Source organism: Rhinolophus sinicus, linkage group LG01 (genome assembly GCF_036562045.2).
Source record: "Rhinolophus sinicus isolate RSC01 linkage group LG01, ASM3656204v1, whole genome shotgun sequence".
In the NCBI taxonomy this organism is placed as follows: domain Eukaryota; kingdom Metazoa; phylum Chordata; class Mammalia; order Chiroptera; family Rhinolophidae; genus Rhinolophus; species Rhinolophus sinicus.
In genome coordinates this window covers 29,166,898-29,183,073 of record NC_133751.1, presented here as the reverse complement: position 1 = coordinate 29,183,073, position 16,176 = coordinate 29,166,898, and the positions used below count along the sequence as shown (strand labels likewise).

The following is a 16,176-nucleotide window of genomic DNA, read 5'->3' as shown; positions in this document are numbered from 1 at the left end:
CACAGCTATCCTCTCTGTTACCATTTATCCCTTGGCCTTCATCCGGCTAAGGAGAGACCATCTGATCCACATCCTACTTGGCATTTCCTCCTTCCTATCCTGCTTCTCTCACTTCTTTACAGGTTTATCCCTCAATAAAACACCCACACCTAAATCTCTGTGTCAGGTTCTGCTTCTAGGGAACCTGACCTATGACACCAAGTCCCAGTAATTCTACTTCCTAAAAATATTTGGCTTTCTGTCCACTACGTCTCCTTGGAGAAAGGGTGCCGAACCAGGCTACACTTATAATTTTACTCTGTGCGTACATTTCAAACTTTAGTGTATGATGTCAATAACTTTTATGAATACCAGGAAATAGTTCTTGTAAAATATGCAACACCCTGTTTCCCCGAAAATAAGACCTAGCCGGACAATCAGCTCTAATGTGTCTTTTGGAGCAAAAATTAATATAAGACCCGGTCTTTATTATATTATAGTAAAATAAGATCAGGTATAATATAATATAATGTAATATAATATAATATAATATAGACCGGGTCTTATATTAATTTTTGCTCCAAAAGACACATTAGAGCTGATTGTCCGGCTAGGTCTTATTTTCAGGGAAACGGTAGTTATCTGATAAACAAAAACATCCATATGGATAAACAAAAACTTGGAAGAGGTTTAGCTTTCAATTAACATTACTGTATAGAATTATTGCTAGTATTATTAGTATTCGTGAGTGGAAACAGCTGCATCTCCAATATTATCAATTTTGCTAATTGTCACTGATAATATTTTTAAAATTATACTAATAAGTAATAGCCTATAAATAATCTTCTATTATAAGACCTTTCCTTTTTATTACACTGTAATAGGTTTACTGATGCTTAATATGATATGAATATTTGCTGACTCTGAAGAATACCTTTATTAAGATATGCATACGTGTTCAGTTTATCTTCTCGATTACACCTACAATAAACCTTCAAAATTACGTTTCCAAAAACAGGCTGTGTGCAAGTAGTGGAGCCTATATGACTTGTGACCTCCTGCTCTACTGCATTTTGGTTAATGATTCATAGCAACCTTCAAGAATGAGCACCGAGTAAGTCAAAGGGTTCTGGAGGGCTCGCGGGGAAACGCTGCACACCGTGCCTGGCAGCCCAAGACTAGACGGAGCACAGGGTGGGATTGAAAGCGTGATGAGCACAAATGCACTGCAACATCCAGGGAGATGGTGTACAAAAGCACAGCGTTTTCCCAATGGAAACGCAACACATTTTCCTAGCTCCATCTGAAATAATTCTCTTTTCACTTTTCCTGTCTCGGAAGTCGGATATTAGCTACTTCTGTACTTTCTCAGTGAAATACATTTTGCTTCAGGTTATTCATAATTATTTTGAACTGCTAACTCTGTTATGAAAACAAAGTCGACCGTTCTTTGGTTTGATAATCACTGAAACTGAGTGTTTAGTGTTTAGTTTGCCATGATTAGTAAATTACCCAGCAACAGAGACGGAAATGCTCTTTTTCTCTCTTGACTTCTTGGAGAAAGGGTTAAAATCAAAACAAAACAGAAACCTCTGAATATGCTGTTATTTTAAGAGAGGCAAACCCAGATCATTCCAATCCCCATGAGTCTATTTCCTAGGAATTTCTTTTCACTGTCATAAAATGACTTCAGGGAGTTACAGCCACATTCCTCAACCTGAGCACAGGTGTAATTGGCCAAAGTCCTGTCCCTGGCTCGGTGGAGGAGCTGGGGTCTGCCTCAGGTGGTTCTGGGCACTGTGCTGAGGGCAGTGGAGTTGACCTGAGCTGGCAGGTGGGGCCAAGGGGTGGTACCTGGGCCTAAGCAGTAAGGCTAAGTCACAATATTTGGCCACCGCCTCCAGGATCTTACCATACATACCATATTCCACCTCTACTCCTACTTAATATTGTTCTTTAAATCAACTCATTTTAAAATTAATTCAAAAGAGAAACTTCGTATCATTTTGATAAATGGAATATAAGTATTATCTGCTAAAATAGCAGTGAAGTGTATGAGTACGTACACTGCATTTCATCAATTTTAAGATACACTTTAAAAAATAATTTTAACACCTCTGAAATTGGGATGTTTTAGAATCAATGGCATCTTGCAGTTATAATTGGCACCATCTCTGTTATTCTTAGCAGCACATAAAATAATGAGGTGTTTTACATACCAATGGTATATTAGATTTGATAAAATATAGTATTCTATGAAAACAATTTGATAAAATATAGTAAGTTCTATAATTATCAAACATTTAAAAAATATAAAGTAAAAATGCCAAACAAAAAAATAGAATAAACCAAGTTGACATAAAGTGCATGGCTGAAAATAAGTTTCTTATTGTGAAGAATGGAACTTTTTGATCAAAATAGCTGGATTCTAATTGATAGTTTCAGACACAGAGGAGGATCCACACCAATGAAACATCTGTCAGTTGTTAGATAATCCACACTAAATCTGAACTCACATGAGGATGCGGTTAAACAGCTTAAAAGGTACTTAATTATTTCATCTGTTACGTTTAAGTGTATACATACATTTAAAGCAACTTCCAGAAGTGACACTTCAACATATCACTGGATAAAACATAGAGATGCATGTGGGATTCAGCATGGGAGCCTTTCCCTACCCGTGTGTTTCCCGGCTGACTGCCAGGCTGCTTCCCCGGTGAGGGTTCAGTTATAGAGGGCATGGAACATTTATGGTTATGCCTGAGCACCTCTCCCCTGATTTATGAGGTCCGGGTAAGGTTGATTACCATGGCACGACCTAGCGTTGTCTCATCCTATGCAATCTTCTCTGCGAAATCACAGGTTTTATGTGCTCATTCCCCTCCCCTCGTTGAATAGATATGAATGTAAATCCAAGACTGTCAAAAGACGTTTGTCTATCACCTAAAAATTATTGTGTACCACACTCTGGGAAACACTTGTCTGGATGAAGAACCAAGTGGGAAGGACTCAGGCGGGACAGGGAACATGGTTACAACTAGAGCCAGATGGGTCAGGTGGGTTGAGGAGGGCACTTAGGAGGCAAACACTGGAGGGGCTTCCAGGCCAGCCCTCTGGAGAACAGCCCAGGTAGGGAGGTGCGACCTGAAGGAGATAGCAGCATTCATTTATCCATTCCTCTGTTCATTCAGTTTCTCATTCATTCAAATACCTACTATGTGCCAGCTACTGGGTTGGGTTCTGGGGAGAAAGAGTTATGGTGTAGAAAGGACACGAAGAATGTCACTGATTCCAGTTGGGTTTCAAAGGATTAGGATGGACACAAAGAGTGCTATGAGAAAAGGTATTGGAGGGGGCATTTAACTCAATGTGGACAGCTCAGGGAGGCCTTCCAAACGGAGTGATACTTGAATTGAGTCTTGAGATATAAACAAAACTTGCTGAAGTCCCCCAGAGGCAGAATGATGGACATTCCAATCTCGGGGAACAGTATGGTCAGAAGTTTGGAGGTGAGAGAAAGCACGGTCTGTTACCCACAAATGAAGGAAGCTTGGTATAGCTGAAAAAGAGTGAATATGACAGGATGACAGGGAAAGAGGCTAGAAATAGTAGGAAAGCAAGGATGTGAAGGATACTGAACTTGAATTTGAACTTGAAGGATTTTAAGCCAGAAATGGCTGGATTACATACATGTTTTATGTGTTGAGTGATGCTGAGAAAAAGGAAACTGTAACGAAACATAATCTGAAAGTCTTAGCCGCGGTGCTAGACAGTCACCACACAGAGATTGGCATCATTTTAAAAAATGGTTCAAAGGGCCAGTGGGCTGCTGAAAGAGAGTGGAAGAGCAGACGATTAGCATGGCAGATGGGAGGCATTGGACAAACCACACATCAGCTCAAAACAATCTCCCAGGTGAGAACAAGAGTTTGGAAATGAAGGAAGAGGAGGAGCAAGGGCTGAACTTTGTAGTGAACCTAGAGGAAGGGCTGAACCACCATAAATGACAATGACAAGGACAGCTAGAGGACGGTGGAGGAATTCCCTTTCTCTAAGTCCTAAGATAATTCACAGGACCAACTGTATATCTGCGTATATTTTTTTTGGTTTCTTAAAAAATAACTTTATGTTATGGAAGTACTTCAAATATTTACATAATTGAATAGTGCAATGAACTCCGGTATCTCCATCACCCAGCTCTGGCAATCTTATTTCACCTATAACCCTCCTTTTCCCTCCACCCCTACCAGATTAAGCAAACCCCAGACATCATATCATTTTAAGACAATGGTCTTTATCCTCAACCCAAACCTTTGTCAGGATGTGATGAAACTACGGATACTTAGAAAAACACTGAAAATTAACAACTATCGAAGAAAAGTCTACTCTTAAATAAAGAGAAATTAAAAATAAGACAATATAAACATTATTATCAGTTATTTGGAAAAAAGGGCACCATAGAATAATGTATAAATAGCACCAATCTGGTAAACAAGGTTCCTAGCAAAATCCTATGACATGAATTAAACTAGTGAGGTTAAATATATGATCAGAAAACAAGAAAATTTAATTTAAAATTGTGTACACTAAAGCATCAAAGTAAGCTATAAAATAACTATGAGGCCGGAAAGAGAAATCTGAAAGCAGAAGGAGAGCTGGGCTGAGGGTAGGATGGGGAAGCAAATTAAATGGACGTTAGAATATAGTCCAGCCCATTTAAAAGAGATTCCAATTAACTCCTTCATACGACCATTACTTACTGAGCACTTGCCAAGTGAGCACTTGCCAAGTGCAGGGCACGGTTCTTGTGTCTGGAATGTCACATGCCTTCGGTAAAACACCTTGGCTGCTTAAAGAAGTGGCAACCAAGACCTGGGGGCCAGCAGCTGCCTCTCTACCTGGTTCTGCCTGAACTTCATCCAGATTCTTTATTAAACACCTGGCTCCTTGAGAAATGGAGGCAACTGGAAGGGGTTCAAAGAAGTGGAACAGAAAATAATTAGAGGACAAGATTGATTTTAACAGAACGATCAAAGGAACCAAACACACGGAACTTGGCTAAGCCAGGGCTCAGGGAAAACAATGAGCTATTTGAGGCATGTGAAGAGTGAAGTAAAATAGGAAATACTGAGCTGGTGCACAGAGCATAATGGAGAGCCCTGGGGCGGAGACCCACACGGGCTGAGGGCAGGACTAGGTGCTCACCCGCCCAGCACAGCACGGCACGGCAGCCCACCTGGTTACAGCGGATGTTAAACAGCCTTCTGTTCAATGGCTTCCTTGGGGTAAAACACCGGCTTCCAGAGAGTAGGCATTACTTTTAACTTTTCAACTTTGGGAAAGAAAGTGTGCTGAACCAGTCCTGCCCAGTCCTGCCCTGACAAGCAGGCTGGGGTATGTGTGTGTGTGGTGGGGGGAGGGAATGATTCTCTCTCAAATGTAACTCATAGATAAATTCTAACGCACCTCACTCCCACTACATTTTTTCCAGTCAGCAAAATTTTACCAGTGGAGGCAGAGATAAAGAGAGGGAGGGAGATGGGAAGGAGGAGAGAGAGAGAGAGAGAGAGAGAGAGAGAGAGAGAGAGAGAGACAGAGATCTGTACTGGTTCTATGGTCCATGTTTTAAATTTTCACGGAAAACATTATTTTGGCACCATTTTTAGTTCTCGATCAGTTTCTTCCAGACCTTGGGTTTTTATTTTTTGGAGGGAGTAACATGGATCTTTTTATTTTGAAATATACATACAAAAGCAGGGTCTGAAAACATGCACAGTTTAAAGAACAATGACAAAATGAACAGCGCATTTCCTACCTCTCCACTGTAAGTCAGATTATTTGGAACCTTGGAAGCCTTTTGGGCACCCCACCCTGATCATACTTTTCTCTCTGCCTCTCCTCCTCCCTGACCCCCCCCCCAACATTATCCTCAAATTGAGCTTAACCCCTTGCCTTTCCTAATAGTTTTACTTACTATAAGGTACTGTCCAAAGCTACTCCAGGGTATTGTTGCCTCCCTATCCATTTGGTTTTCCAAGGGGCCTGTGGGGACCTTAAACTGCCACTAGCCCCCCTTGCAAGCTCATGCTCTAGATAACAGTCTGCAAAGTCACAAGCAAATGTAAGCTCCTGATCCGCCTCCCCCAGCACCTTTGTGACCCCCTCCCCCACCTCCCAGCACCTTCCCTTGTGTGTCACTTAGATAAGACCCTGGGGAGCTTAACAAAGCCCAGCTCTTTTTGGTTTGAATAAGGTTTATTATTGTCATTAAACCTATGGTTTTATGATGGTCTCAGATTTGTCTTTCCCCCTGTCCCCGCTGCCAGGACACCATTAATAAGGGCCAGAGGGGCTTCCTTCTTTTCACAGTGGACAGAAAAAGAAAAAATAATTGAGTTCAGGACACTGGCGACTCAAGGGGCAAATAACGCTTGGACAAATGATAGATGAACCATAGGAGTATATAGCCCATCACCACATGGAAGCTAGAGAAGTTTGTTACTCTTTGCCTTGTGGACAATATTTTGGAAGAAATGCTCCTTCAGTATCCCTCAGGGACAGCAGTGGTGACTGCACACTTTTGCAGGCAGTGTCTCTCTGCCTCAGGCCGGTGGCAGTAGCTCTGGCTGCAATGGCAGCATCCTCTCAGCGGAGGACCTGGAGCCAGGAAGAGGCACAATCAACTGTGTTTCCCTTTTCCTTTTGACCTCTTTCCTGAGGCTGGAATCACTCATGCATGATCTCCATGATTAGGCGAAAGCTCATCAAACATTTGGCCATGGCCCAAAAGCTTTGACGCTGCATCCTATCTCCGTCCCCACAAATCCAAACTCCTGGAACTGGACTAGGATGGGATTTGTCCTATTCCAGGCCACCTCTGCTGTCAGACCCAGCTCCCTCTGATCTTCCCAGCACCACACCAGCAAGGCTTTATTATTTTTGGTAAGGTCTCTAGACCTCTAGGCTAGCGGTTTCATCCCACGTGGCCTTCCCTAGGCTTTTAGCAATTCTAATTTAATTCTGAGGCCCTGGAGGTTACGAATTTTCAGTGAAAGGATCAGGGCTTAGAAGACAAGATGTGGTCACTTTTAAACTTTCTGATTTGGGTTTTTGTTTTTTTTCCTCCTGTGAACAGCTTAAAGAGGTATGAAGTCATGGAGTCAGGCATCTGGAAATTTCTACTCAGCAATTTTATACTAACGCTTTCCAAATATAAGACATTCCATAAAGGCTAGGTAAAACTAGTATTTCTAAAATCCTGTGAAACTGGTGTATCTCAGTGGAGACATAGTGTAGTAGAAACTGTGATATCTGAAAATTATTGCTATAATATCCAAAATTCCCTCCTCTCTCTCTCTCTCTTTCTTTTTAATTCTAAGAAGTTCAGGAAGTTATGGGTAGACTATATGGCTTTTAGCCAAAGCTGGCTCTTGAGCTTTGAATTGCTCGGGCTCATTCTTCTCTGTTTTTATATCTTCCCTATACATTCATTCAACCACAAGCATTTATTGAACATCTAATAAGTGAGAGGTATCGCGCTAAGCACTGGAGAGTCAAAGAAAAAAAAACACCTGACACTGGTACCTCCTTTCAGAGGACCTTAAGAGCTAGAAGAGGAAGAGAGATGCAAAGAAAGAAAGAAAAGGGCAGTGTCCTAGGGTGCTCATGGGAGCATTTTCAGGAGCCAATGGGGACTGCATGAAGCATGTTATTAATTCAGAGCGAGAGACAGAAATAGGAATTGGTTGAGGCAGACGGTTTGGTTTACGAGAGGCTTTTGGGGAGCAGTGAGGATCGTGAGCTGAATTATGAATTACAGACTCAGAGCATATCAGAGTCTGAAAGACCGTTTGATCGACTCTGTTTCTGAAGCCCAAGAAGGGGTTCTTGTCCAAATGTTCATGGCTAGTTGGAAGCCAGGACAGGATTTCTTAATGCAAAACATTTGCTCTTTCTAATACACGATCCTGGTTCCCCCCTTTTGCGCTGGGCAGTGAAGCGATCTGCCTCTTACAGGACCACACCTGTGCCCAGACGTGAAGGCACAGCTTCCTCTCCCTTGGTTTTCACAGCTGAGACCACCTGCTTATTTAATTCCCAGGAGTTTGGCTTATGTAGATTGGGTGATGGGTTTAAAGAATTCAATTTGTTTTCTTGGGATGGTCCTGTCCACTTTGTTTCTCTTCTTCAATTTCACCCAGAATGGAAGGCAGGATTAGGTTGGTGAGTACCTCGCTGCATCAGCTCTAGTTGGAAACAGTGGTGTGTTGTTCTGCCTGAGCTGCATCCTGCCCCCAGTATTCCTTTGGCGTCTAACCCCCTCTGCTCTCAGGACACAAGATTCTGGTGGGAAGACCCACCTCCTGAGTTCCACCCTCTGTGGAACCATTCAGTGTGCAGATGGCCTGACGCCAGCTGCCTCCCATCCTCCTGCCACCCACTTCAGCTCAGCCTGGGGTCAGGATGCTCCCCCCTCCCAGGATGTGAGAAGTGGCTTCTTCTGCAGGTGGACTGTGAGGGCAGTCTGGGAGCCACTTGCAGTGGGGATGCAGTAAAAAGAGACGGCTATACAGAGCGAGAAGATGACAGCAGTGAGGGATATTTTCTAAAACTTTGGAAACTGAATTGCCTTTGTGGGGGAGGAGCTGACACACCTGAAAACTATTTGCAAGGCTCAGGTAAAATTAGTCCTGAAATGCCTGCAATCCCTTCAAGAGACTTTGATGTTCACTTAATGCTCCTCTTTCAGCAGAATAAATGTAGACTTGGTCCCTGTTATTCATGGGACGAGGCACCAGTTTTGTAAAATGATACATGTAGGCTAATTCCTATTGACCCTTCAGAGAGAGAAATCACATATTATTATTCAGGAAGCACATGTAATTTTATCTCTTTTTACAAGCCCAAATCAAATAGATTACCTTCCTGAGCTATGAACAACTTGAAATGCACACAGATCCGCAAGGTGAAAGAGCAAGAGGATAAGGGCTTGCATTTGAAAGAGCAAAGATTTTCATAATTTGCTGCTGCAAAGATCCTCTTAAATGAATATAGGGTAAACCAGTTGTAATGCGGGGCCTCTGGTCCCGCTCCCCACACAAGAACGCAGGACATGGTGAGGCCAAAAAGGAACACCCACGGAGCCACAGATAGGGGAGTCACACCACTATATTCTCGATGGCGGCTGGTCGAGACACAAAAGCAAACATCCGCCACTACCCCAACGAGGGGTCTTCCTGCACCCGTCTCGCTGGCGGCCGGGCGAGACAGAGGAAGTAGGATCAACACGATCTGCAACCCGCCGTCCGCTTCTCTGCCAACCAACCCCCTAGCGTAGCCATGGCAGTTATATTAGTGGCTAATGGCTCACTGGTTACAGCTGACGGCCAACTCGTCACAGCTGATGGCCATTTACTATCCGAGCCAGCACCTTTCCACGTGAGGCCGAGAGCTTGGAAACTGCTCTCCTGGCTCTGTCTCCACACAGTGGATTCTGAAACTGAAAAAATCTCTTGAGAAAAAAAATAAGATGATATGGAGGTGTCATGGCAAATAGTATTTTATAGTTATCTAGCAGTTTTCTTGAAGGTAGAAATACTTCTCAGAACCTTCACATTCCTCCCCCTGAACGGACCACCATCATCTCTACTCTGGACTACTGAAATAGGTGCCTGTTGGATTTCCCTGTTTTTACCTTTGTCCCTTTATAATCCGTTCTCCACTCAGTAGCCAAAGTAATACTTTAAAGATCATTCTTTAAAGCCTACAACTTTCCATCAGCTTCCCACTCTACTTGGGATAAAATTCGACTTCTTACCCTGGCCTTGGAGGCTCTTAGGATTTCTCAGTAGAGACAGTAGCTGCAGGGTAGTCTGGGTAGGACAAGTCGTGGGTGCAGCCATTCAAAGGAGTGCAAGGTTAGTGTCCTGGTCCCTACCCACTCAAAGCCAATAGACTCTCCTCAAATGTAGCATTTTGTATCCAAATCACCTTCTGCACATCTTCAAACACCCTCTAGGCAGTGGCAGGGGGCTGCATCACCCCCCCCCCCGCCCCCCGCTGAAAACTCTCACAAGCCTCCTTGACCTGGCCCCTTTCTACCTTCAACTTCAGGACCTTTGCACAGGCTGCTTTCTCTGCCTGGACTACTTCAATTCCAGATTGGCTCTTGGCTCTTTTTCCACATTCAAGTTTTAGCTTAAATGTCCCCTGCTCAGAAAGGCCTTCCCTGACCACCCCATTTAAAATAGCAATACACACACACACACACACACACACACAGTCACGCTCTGTGCATACTTATCACTATACACAGTTTTCCTCTATTTGTTCACTTGTTTATTGTCTGTCTCTCCTCCTTAGAGTATAAGTTGCACAAGAGTAGTCCGTTTTGTTTGCTACTATATCCACACTGCCTGAGGATACATTTTAAAAATATTTGTTGATTGAATAATAGATGCCATAAAGATATATGTCATTTACTCACATACATAAAAAGTGTTAGGAAGCAGAAAAGCATGAAAAAACTCATTTTTCAGATAAAGAACAGAGACATTCAAAATAACAAATCCCATACTAAATATTAATGATGGAGGAAGGAAGAAAACTAGAAATGTCATTACCTTGTCGTGCGGGAGACCCTGCTCGCTGCGCCATTTGTCATGCGGGAGACCCTGCTCGCTGCGCCATTTGTCGTGCGGGGAGGCCTGCAGGGTCTCTGGTCCCTCTCCCCACATAACGCAAGATATGGTGAGGCCAAAAAGGAACACCCACGGAGCCATAGGTAGGGGAGTCATACCACTACGGTCTCACTGGAGGCTGGGTTCACTGGAAGTGCGACCTGCTGTCCGTTTTGTCTGCAACCCACCGACGACTCTCTTTCACTCTCCTCCACTCTCCTCCGTAGCCGCAGCAGTTATATTAGCGGCTAATTGGCTAACTGGCCACAGCTGACGGCCAATCAGCCACAGCTGACGGCCATCTACTACCCGAGCCAGCACCCCTCCACGTGAGGCTGAGAGCCTGTAAACTACTTTCTGGGGCTCTGCCCCCACAACCTCCTTATTAAGTCACAATGGATTACTTCAGTATAAGGCAAGCGATTAGCTAGGTCACACGGAAAGACCTATGTCGTGCGGGAGACCCTGCTCGCTGCGCCATTTGTCGTGCGGGAGACCCTGCTTGCTGCGCCATTTGTCGTGCGGGGCGGCCTTGGGGGTCTCTGGTCCCGCTCCCCACAAGAGAACGCAGGACATGGTGAGGCCAAAAAGGAACACCCACGAAGCCATAGATGGGGGAGTCATACCACTATATTCTCGCTGGCAGCATCCGCCTCTCTGCAATCCGCTCTTGCCAGCCCAGCCACCATCTTCTTGCTAGCCCCCATTCTTTTCTCTTCTTTCTTCTCTGCTAGCGTAGCCACAGCAGTTATATTAGTGGCCAATGGCTCACTGGTTACAGCTGACGGCCAACTAGCCACAACTGATGGCCATGCAATCACAGTTGATGGCCATTTACTACCTGAGCCAGCACCTGTCTATGTGAGGCCGAGAGCCTGGAAACTACTTTCTGGGGCTCTGCCCCCACAACCTATAACACACCAAGACTATAATTAATATAATTGTCTTGTCCCCACCATTTTAAGGCTAAATGTCCTTGGTGGTTACTACTATTTATATACCAGTTGCATTTTATTTTACTTTATAGGTTGTTGTACTTTCTCAAATCTAAGCTCAAAACTTAGATTCGCGCATTTGAGTACCTATTTCTCACCTTACTCGAGGAGCTAACAAAATCGATCCACAAACAAAGCGTGGTGTGGGGGCAGCAAATGTGGGCCCCCACGCTGCCCCTCTTCACTCCTGCACTCATTCCAGAACTGCCTCCTGCTGAGCGGCTGCTCAACCCCCTGGGACTCCACCTGGGGCTCCTCAACCCCATGCTCAGGCAGCTGCCACCAACAAATCGGAGGTGACATACAAGTTAAACATCTATTGGCCAAGCCTGGAATCGTGGAACGAGCGAATCCTTCCAGATAAATCTGAGTTGGAATACCATATCTGCTCTTCGTCACTTGTAAGATCTTAGTTACTTATCCTTTCATTGTTTGTTTCACACCAAACTTGCAGGGTTGTTGGGAAAAATTATCAATAATGTACATAAAGTGTTTCGCAAATGTTTGTTAGAATTAGAATTCAATAAACATACTGAACATGTAACTGTGGTGAAGAGAGGGCTCGGAAGGTGGGAGAAGGTCAGGTTATTAGAAATACTAGAGTGAGGTTGAGTGTTGGACTAGAAGAGTGGTTCCTGAAGTGAGGGTCCCAGACCACTTGTGAACTTGTTACAAATTGCAAATATTCAGGACCCGGCCCAGATCTACAGAGCAGACACTCCGGGGGTGGGTCCCAGCCTTATGTGTTCATAAACCTTCCAGGTGATTCTGATGAAAGCTCTCTTTAGTTTGGGAATTACTGCAATGGGGGGAGGGGCGGCAGAGGTGGTGAGGTCAGGGGAGAAGAATGTCTGCTCATCTGGTGATTCATCAGAGGGCAGACAAGGACAGCTGCCCCTCGCAGAGGCTGTGGCCATATCAGCACGCCCCACCCCAGTGGCCACTTCCTGTAGGCAGGACAGCAATGTGTCACGACATAAAGGACAGACCCAGAGCATACTAAGAGGAAATGGGCTTGTATTATGAGGTCAGGGAAGAGGTGAACTTCTCCAGTATAGCCCCACTGCAGGCAGACAACACACTGAACTTGAAAGGCTCTTTCACTGAGCAGAGGTAGAGGCCATGGTTCTTGTTGTTTCAAGGGTGCTTTGACTGAAGGCAAGAAGCTGGTCTAGACACTTCCTCAAGCTTCCTCAGCTTGGTGATTTCATGAATGAATCACATCTGACAAGCTCAAGGTGAATAGTAGGGGGTGGGGAGGAAGAAGGAGTCAAAAATGTGTCACGCACTGCCACCCCCCAGGATTTCTCTACTCCACCTATTCAATCTAGACCACTTGCTTTGCCCCACTCCGACTCCTTCTGCCCGTGAGCCAGACACAGAGATACTTCCTGTGGGGTCAAAAGTTTAAAAATATTTTCAAAGAACGTAATCATTCCGAAGCCCTGTGTGACCCAGCAGATTTTACACCTGTTTCCAAAGTTAACTCCTGCCGTGAGGTCTCCGATTGCCTTAGCACCTACTTCTCTCTGGTTCCATTTAATTAGAAACTTAAATTTTTATTAAAAATTTAATTTCTACATCCTAGACACATATTCATACTTGCAGATTGTTCTAAAGGATGTGAACGAGATCTAAGAGCAGGATCTTCAAGTACAAGGATCCAACATCATTATTGAACATGTACGCTGCCCACTTTCCTGCCTTTCCCACACCAGGTGTGTAGCTAGTGTCATCATACCCATAATGCAGGCCATACAACTGAGGCTCAGACACAGAAAGGAGCTAGCCCAGAGCCCCAGCCACGAGAAGTAGCCACATGTGGATTCTATACACCGGTCTCCTGACAGAGGTAATACTAACCCACCACTAGGAGACTGGCTACAGGGGTGACTACACTTTACTTAAAAATGACAGTTCTCAATCCCCAGCTGATCTATGTGCTGTGATGTGTGCTTCCAATGAAATGTTCCTGCTGCTGACATTTATGACTCCCTTTCTAAGCTGGTAGAGGGAATGTGTTCAGTTTAAAAGTGTGTTGTGCACAGCCCCGTTGTAAGTATGGCAAACTCTCTCTGCAAGTGACACGAATCATATGTTACACACAGCTGTGTGAGGAATGTGTTTGTCAGGAGATTTTACAGAAAAGGAGCAATTGGTTAGTATTGAGACACTTGTAAAAGGTGCCTTGTGGTTAACAAAAAAGTTCCTTTGAAAATGCTTTCTAAACTTACTTTTGAATAGACCACCTTTATTGAGATTCTAAGATGGTTGACTATTGTCCTTCAAGCATATGGAATATTTTTATACCAAAGGAAAACAAGCAACTATTCTTCATGTCTCCAAACACAAAATAAGTGGAAGTGGGTTTGGTTTAAGAACTTCCAAACAATGAGCCTCGTTCATAATAAGGAGTGGGTTCGTTTCCTAGGGAGTTGGGCATCCTTTTTTGGAGGAGGGTGAGGAGAGGGGGTGAACCATCTGTGGTTCTCAAGTTGTGCCACAGAGCTGGTTTTGTTCTCAAAACTCATTTCCTCTCCCAAGGGATGATACCATTTCCTAAGTCATCGAAAAAGAATGATATGAAAAATAACATTTATGGAGGCTCAACTGAGCTCTAGGTTCCTCTAATTCTAATGACCTTGTTAATGACTTTCTTTACAAATAAGGAAAAGCAAGGTTCAACCTGGCGTGTAACTTGCCTAAGGTTATGGAATACATGAAGAGACTGGAAATTTAATCCAGATCTTCTCAATTCCAGGTCCAATTGATCTTTCCACCTCACTGAAAAGTCCCTCCCGACAACGCACAATTCTGATGGTGAGGAAACTGAGGCACAGATAAAATAAGTAGCTTGCATCAAGTTGTACCGGCAAATGTGACTGAGGGTCACAGGAAGCCACATCTTTTTTCTTTACAAATGCCTTGATTTAGCTTATAAAAGATCACAGTATGTTCCTTTTTGAGATTTTCCAGCTTCGGGGATGGGACTTTGTTTTTCTTGCCAGCATTCTTTTTTGAAAGCAGTATATTTGACACTGCTTTTCTGGATTTGGCTTGGTACAAAACGAAGCAAAGTTATACCCACGCACTCGACTCTCTTCCAGGTTGTGAGCGCGTAAGTTAACTTTTTGCTCAGGACATCCGCGTTTCTGAATGGGGAAGGCTCAAGTAGAAGCCTCTGTGATTTTGAGAGTCAAGAACAGGTCTTTCTGTTCAGCAAGCAATCATTAGCACTTTGCCCACCCATCAGAAGTGAGAAGAGAGGGACCCGCACACTAACAAATCCCTGTTGATAAAACAAAACCCTTTTTCATGAACAGTCTGTCTTTACAAAACAAGTGGATAGAGCACTTGTTAGTTAATAATAAAAAGAATTCTTCAGTGACTACTCAGATGAATGAATATTTTAAAGGCATGGAGTATGTAAAGAATTTTAATCCCGCCTGCGTTCACTCCCCCACACAACTGTAGAGAAACCACTGGCCTCTGAATGATGAACAGCCCCAGACTCAACCAGGAGGAAGACGGCCCCAAGCCGTCTCTCTTTTTAAATTCCCGGATGGACTTGTTTTTTTTTGTTTTGTTTTTTTGTTTTTGTTTTTTTTTTTGACTGTAGCTGATGAATGGGTTCAGTTAAAGGGCTTTGGATGTATTGTAAAATGACTATCCAGTGTTTCTCCTTCTAGCCCTGCCCACCTCTTTTCATCCCATCAATAAAATCCCAAACCTAACTCTATACATCTTAGCCTTTCATAGACCCACGTTTCTGCTGCTAGTACATTTTTGACTGTTCAAAAGTTCTATTAGTTAATTTCAAATTAATATCTTAGGAAGCTCCAGGCCATGGGAGAAAAGAAATCAGAAAACTGAATTTGTAAATGACAGAGCAATAATCAGCTTAAATGAGATTTCTTCCAGGCCTTTCTTGTGGATGACACAGAATCTCCCTGGAGCTTAGAAGGCTCTCTTCTCTGCAGGTGGTACTGTGGGAATACCAGAGATGCTTTTCCACCATCATAATCTTACTCATTTATTTCCTCTCCTACTGCAATACTCCATGTAGGCACCCCCACCCCCACCCAAGCTCTGTACAAACCCTACCTGCGAACCAACCGGGCTGCGCAAAGGGTTAAGGCTGCAGCATTCCAACCAGCACACATTCACATACACTTTCCTGGCTGCAGTCAGCCCTGTAGCTCCCGCTCGCTCCTGCAAACCTTCAGCACTTGCAGCAGCCTTATTTCCTCCCAGCTAGGTTTGGTTTAAACTTGCAACTGATCAGGTTCGATAGCTCAGGAGTCTGAACTAACAACTGCAAGGTCTTACCTGGAATTGGTTCCTCTTCCCTTGCTGAATTTGTTTCCCCTGCCCGGTCCTGGAATGCTTCAGGCCCTTCTGTCACCTTGATGCCTCCTCCCCACGGGAAGTTCGAAGCATCCGTACTGGTTGCATGACTGCACATTTCCCTAGTAACCTTGCTTTTTCCTTCACCTCAAACTTCTCCCAACAACACCGTCTCT

At 44.0% G+C, this 16,176-nt stretch overlaps 1 protein-coding gene across 4 annotated transcripts in view; it reads right to left on the bottom strand.

The window, feature by feature from the left end:
- The window catches only part of SCHIP1 (schwannomin interacting protein 1), a 669,685-nt gene that overhangs the window by 122,397 nt on the left and 531,112 nt on the right, over nt 1–16,176 (bottom strand). The window lies entirely within an intron of this gene.